A 6,474-nucleotide genomic window follows, 5' to 3' on the forward strand; every position below is an offset into this window, starting at 1 on the left:
ACAGTGACAGCCCTGTTACTGTTACAAAAAGGAAAAGGTGTCTACTAGCAGGACACAGCTGGGAAAAGACGATAGCTCATCCCACGACAGAGGACCAGCTTCCCTGAGTTCAACCCAATGCTTAGAGAGCTATGGAAGTCGGGGAGAAGTCACAAAATTTGGAGCTCACTGGTAAGGTACCCTGTAATTTGGTTTTGGTATGTAATTCTCTCCTTTAGGACTATTATTGATAATGTGGGATGTTTGCATAAAAGCAATGAGATTGTGGAAATCAGAATTAATGAGGCCATCATGTTCAGTAACCTCCCCCTGTTTGCTACTTCACTTTTCACGGTGACAGCTAAATGCAGCCAACCACTCTCCGAGAGGATCAATATTTCTTGTGACTCTATCGAGACCGAGAGATCTCACTCATATAACTTTGGGTAGTCTGCTGAAGTGATTGAATGACTTCATTACCAATCATTGCTGTTAACCTTTTACTGTGCCTAATATATAAATTAAATGTTACCATTGGTGGCTATGTATTCAAGATACTGTCATCGTGGTACATACAGATTTTTATATGTATTTACCATCCAGTTCAGATATCTGCCAAGGTTCTCAGAATATATTTTCCTGTACATAAGGTAGACCTGGCCAATATCTAAAACTATGGAAGCATAAATATATAGATAAAACACAAAGCCATCTTAATATATGAAACCAAAGAAATCTATGTGACTGCACATAAAAATTAAAGCCAAATACAAAGGAAAAATTAATTATTTATGCTACAGAAAAATAATTTAAAAAATTTTCCTTATTGAAAGTTACATACAAAAATAAGATCATGAAAAAGTAGCATAGGACAGATGGCAGGGTTGATGTTCATTTTTATAGATAAGAATATTTATTTTTCATTCTTACAGATAAGAATATTTCTCCTGGATTTTATGGTTTTGGTAGTTCTTGGCTTTGTAAAACTAGTGATTTGTGCTGACCGAATGTTGGAGTCTGCGACTTTATTTTTGAGTTTGTAATTTTTATTACATCCTTTTTTTAAAAATGCGAGTTCCCCGAGGAGATTAATGCTCTGTGCTACCACACTGTATCTACTCCTGGCTCGCTAACAGGAAAAGAATAATCATTTCTGTGCATTGAACCTCATATCTCAGAAATAGACTCAAGAGCACATCAATATACAAAATAAATATTCTCTTGTTGGTAGTGGAAACAGCATTTCAGCTTTATTTTGACAGTCATGAGCACAGTTCCATGAAGTAAAAGTAACTCTTCTGCGTGTACAGAGACTGCTCTTTTCTGTGGAGAAAACAATACATGCTATCGAATCAAATAGGAAAACAGTTGAATTTTAGGGTGACCATGGACCAGTAGTGGGCCCTGAAGGATATAACTGGACCCCTCTCCTGTCTATTCTGGCATGGTAGGTGCTATGGATTAGGCCTCTATGTTCAGAGGACCCATCTGCTAGGCACAAATGCATATTTCCATCTATCAAACGATTATTCTCTACAGTTGATACTTATATGGGTTTTTTTCCATTCATTGAACTAATACGATAAACTGACTAATTTCCTTAAACCTTGCACTATGGGGATGAGTGACTCTTCGTGGAATGTTACTCTTAGGAGTTGCTGGCTCCGACTTGCTCATGTTTTATGAGGAGTTCTGGGAGGATGCTCTCGAGGCTCACTATGGTATAGGTTTCCTTTCCATATGATGTGTTTAGATGACTGTTACCAGGGATGTCTTTAGATTATATGGATTCTAGAAAAACATGTGTTTCGTATTTGATCAAAAACCATTATGCATTGGGCCGGGTGACCTCTTGTTTTCGATATCAGTACTTGAAAGTATGAGGCATGAAGATGGTAAATTTGAGATTAACCCAGGTTACGTGGAGATGCCACGTCACAAAACAAACAAACAATATACTATAAAACTCATAGTCTGGCACATTTCCAAAGAAAAGATTGAGACTTACAGCAATGATGCTTTCTTCACAGTATAAGAACTCAATTGCATTGAAGAAGTAGAGACCTTCCCACCTGCATGGTTCTTTAATGCCAGTCACATTGGTCTTTACAAGGCTTCCATTGTCTGCTGCCCAAGAACATTGGGTTTCCACCAGGCACAGCTACTGGCCTCAGTTATGATGGCTACACAGATAGGAATTTCCAGACCATGCAGGAGATAAGAGCGCCATTTTGGTTTTGCTCATGTTGAACTTGCTGATTAAAAACTTCTAGTTTCCATATGGAACTCACTCTTTTAAGAGCATATATTTTTGGATTTCTATGTATGTGTGTGTACCTGAGTGTGATCATATCACTGGCATACTGGTGTGAGTGGAGGCCAGAAGAGGACCTTGAATCCTTTGGAGCTACAGTTATAGGTGGTTGTAGGACTCTGGACCTGTGTGCTGGGCACCAAACTCTGGCCTTCTGGAAGGGCAGCAAATGGGGCTTAGCTGCCAAGTTGTATCTCTGGCCCTTGTGTGGAACTCTTCAGATTGTAAGAGTACATTTCTAGAATGTGATCTCTTTCTATGTTGGGCCCACTGTTGTCTCACACAACACTTCCACTAGCAAGGGGTAGAGGGATGGGCCACAGATAGAGCAAGGGGGCATTACAACAATGGGTATATTTCCCCTGCTGGGTTTAAAGCTCTTCTTGGAAAGCATAACTGGAGTACAATGAGCTCAAAAGCTGCAGAAGTAGGAACAACCACTTCAAGTGAAGTGTGGAGCGAATCTGAGGACTAAAATAGCCTTCGGATGCAAGAATATAAAGTGTCAAATGTGTTTAAGTGTAGCACCGCAGTAGAAATATAGATAGACAACAGTCAAGAGAATGGGAACAGACAAGATGTAAAGCTGGAAATACGTTTTAGATAGCTTAGAGTCTTTATCTTGCCATGTGCTGACTAAAATGAGCCTTATGTTGACTGAAATGATCCTCTTGTTACCAGAATTTCAGCGCCATCCTGGAGAGTCAATGCCATGCTTCCCAATCTGAGTATTACACATCATCACACATCATCTTAAAGTTCCCCCCTCCTGTTATAGGAACTTGGCTAAGAAGTCCTGGGATGACACCAGAAGGATGAGCTATTTGCTTGTTGGGGCATCTGGTTGACCTCCTACGCAAGGTATGCATTCAAAGCCAGGTAAGTCTGAAACAGGGGATCATGAAGGTGCTAGCATATACTTAATGAACTCTATTCTGAAAGCCCTGCTAGGCTTACTGACTTCTAGGCAGCAGACAGGTTTGCAAATGATCAAAATATGCTAAATGTGGTGCCTAGACCTACAGGCTCTGAAATGGGACCTACGTTTGCAGCCTTATAGAATGAGGGAAGACATTATCACCCTTCCTTTGTTCTCTGGGTATGTATAGAGCTAGAGTCAAAATTGAAATTAGTGACGTAAAGTTGTTCATAATATCCTTATTATGTGTTTAATGTCTGTAATATTTCTTGTACCATGAAGATTCCTCCACTTCACTTTTGCTTTATGAAATACTTTGATAAGGTGCAGGCGTATTTATGATCATTATCTCTTTATTTTGTTCATTAGCTTTTTAATTTTTTTATTAACTTGAGTATTTCTTATTTACATATCGAATGTTTTTAATTTTTTCTTAAATTGAAGGTCCCTGCTTCCCTGAATGGCCAAGATCAAGGGAAAGGGGACAGCAATCAGCTGGTGTAGGCAGGGTCATTTCCACAGTTCATTTCCACACAGGACTAAACAGTCAAGCACAGTCACTGCTGTGGTTAGAAGTTGGCAGCATGGGATGTGGACAGAAGAGGAGTAGGGGTGTTGTTTAAAAATACAGGCTTCCCCCACACTGGTTGCCTAGGACAGGACTTGGTCTGCTTCAACTCAAGAACAATCAGAAGTTCAAAAGCAGTTTGGGAAAGGCCAGAGCTGTCAGGGATGGAGGGAAAAGGACAGTCCAGGGGATGGGAGGGATGTTTGGCAACTGGAGTGAAGGGATAGCCCTCCCCCTGCTGAGATCCCCCCAGTCTCTCCAGTTTGGTAGGAAAGGGGGCAGCCTGCAACACTCAAGAGCAGGTCTGGGGCTGCTAGATGCTCCAGGCAGGGGGCTGGAAGTGGCTCACTAAGGCTTGCCCTCCAGAGAAATGAAAGGTTGCCACCTAGTTTCTCTGCTAGGGTGCAGCGGTCCTTGACCTCGTAGCAGTTAGTCTGTAATTCATGCTTGACTCCTGTCAGCTTCTTCTGGATGGCATCCTTGGATCTGGCATAGATCATTTTGCTCTTAAGGGGTGCACTCTCGGGGGCCCAGAAGATGAACACCAGGACCTCCTTCTTGCTCTCTTTGGTCTCACAGGTTGCATCATAGAGAGCATAGTGGCAGACCTTGTCTGGCATTATCTTGACAAAAGTGGTGTAGGGATCATGCATAGTCTGTCCCACATCTCCTACCAGGATCTCCTTGCCCTCCTCCAGGATGATGTTCCTTGTGTCCTTGCTCAGGCAAAAGAGCACTGCCTTCCTGTGTTTCTTCACGTCTTCTAGTCATGAAGACTTGAGAACTTTCGTGTCATTGAACACCTTGGTGACACCATCAGAGACAGCCGCACCATAGGCCATGTTTCTGGAAACAAAAGGGAGACAGAAAGAGTTACAGAAGAACTGAGCTGCCGCACCTGCTGCTCGGAGCCAACTAAACCATGATCATTATCTTAAGGGAAGACTCTTCCAACTTGATTGGAGGCAAAAATCCTTTGCTGTGAAATTTATTTTATCTGCTATTAAAAAAAATTAAACTTTTGTTTCCCTCTCCAATTCCTCCTGCTGTTTTCCTATGTTTGGTTGTGTGTTTTTAAAGTAGCAAGGAAACTTTATACAAAGTAAAGTGACAGTATAGATTGGAAAGAAATATGCTGTCTAGAATGATGGTGGGCCATACAACTGAGGTTATTCAAGGGGCCTTAATCATTATTTGAGGTTTCTTTTTATGAAGTTCAAAAGAAGTAGGAATTCAGTTGCTAGGGGCTGTAGCAAAGGCAGATATCTCTTTTGATTGATAGACATAGATGATTTTCATATATTTTTAAACACGATCATACGTTAGATTTTTGGATTTCAACAGTCAAAAATAGTTATTTCACTTCATTCCTGCACAGATATATTCTTATCCAACAATGAAAGTGGCTCCCCTTCTCCTCCTAGAATTGGGCTCCACAAATTCTACTCAGTTTAATTCTCCCTGAACAGCCGAGTCCCACAACTCAATGTCACTAGGCTCCTCTGGTGCTACAGTCTAGAAATTTCCTCCATGTAGAAATCTAAGGCTTTCACACGACTCTTCATTTGCCTCAATGTCCTTGTCTATAGTATTACCCAATTAAAAACTTAAAGAGATCCTGGCTGCAGCACGCCCCTCACTATGGGCCCCAATGTTCTAGGTTCCCGAATCAAAGACACATACCCAGCCTTTGTATTTTGATATGCCTAAAACAACTCAATGGCTGGGCCACTTCCTAACCTCCACATAGCCAATCCACCTCCCTCTGATATTTCCCGAGTTATTAATTACTAAATCCTATATTCAATCTTTGCTACAGTGGACCCAGTCGAGTAGTCCTCTTGGACCCCTACTCCCCACCCAACACACAAACACACGCACACACACACACATACACACACCCACACACATACACCCTACATGCCTGCTATGCTCTCTGTCCTCCACTTTCCCAGGCATGGCATCTCTCCTCTCTCTCCTCCTCCTCCTGGCCTGGCTGGATCCCTTCCTCCTCCTCTCTCTTGGAACCTCCCTCTCCCAGGAATCCTAAAAGTCCCACCTCTGTCTGTTCTGCCCAGCCACTGGCTGCCTGCAACTTTATTTACCAATCAGAAACAACTGGGGGCAGGGTCCCTCAGTGTCTTAAGTGTAGACTTGTAGATTCTCATGAAAACGATTTTGGGGATCCAAAATACCATAATACAAGCAGCCACACTTGTCTTACCCATTGGATAACCAATTCTGACAATGTTTTTAAAACATTTTCTCCTCATCTGTAGAGGGTTTTGTGTGTGTGTGTGTGTTTGCATGTTTATGTGTGTATGTATGTGTTTGTATGTATGTATGTGTTTGTGTATATCTGTCTATGTGTGTGTGCATGTATGTGCGTGTGTGTTTATATATGTATGTATTGATCCTAGATCCTATTACTTTTTTACAATAAAGAAGCAGAAATTCCCTAGAAACATGTTTTGAAATGTGTCTCAATACTCTGCTTTGAGACCAGTCATGATGGCTTGCTGGCTTCCTTACAAATGCTAAATTTTACTTATTCTTAGTTTTCTTCCCTCATTTCTATTACCTTTAATTCTCAGAAAACTTTTTATTCCAAACTTTCATTTTTAGCTTCGGTGTAGTGATCTTCAAAGTTATAATTTAATTAATACCAAGGATCTGTTCTCCAATGGAGATGGT

General features: G+C 41.3%; 1 pseudogene; it reads right to left on the reverse strand.

The window, feature by feature from the left end:
• Positions 1–931: 931 nt before the first annotated feature.
• Cfl1-ps8 (cofilin 1, pseudogene 8) lies at positions 932–4,708 on the reverse strand (annotated as a pseudogene).
• Between the last annotated feature and the right edge of the window lie 1,766 nt (positions 4,709–6,474).

Source organism: Rattus norvegicus, chromosome 1 (genome assembly GCF_036323735.1).
Source record: "Rattus norvegicus strain BN/NHsdMcwi chromosome 1, GRCr8, whole genome shotgun sequence".
NCBI lineage: Eukaryota > Metazoa > Chordata > Mammalia > Rodentia > Muridae > Rattus > Rattus norvegicus.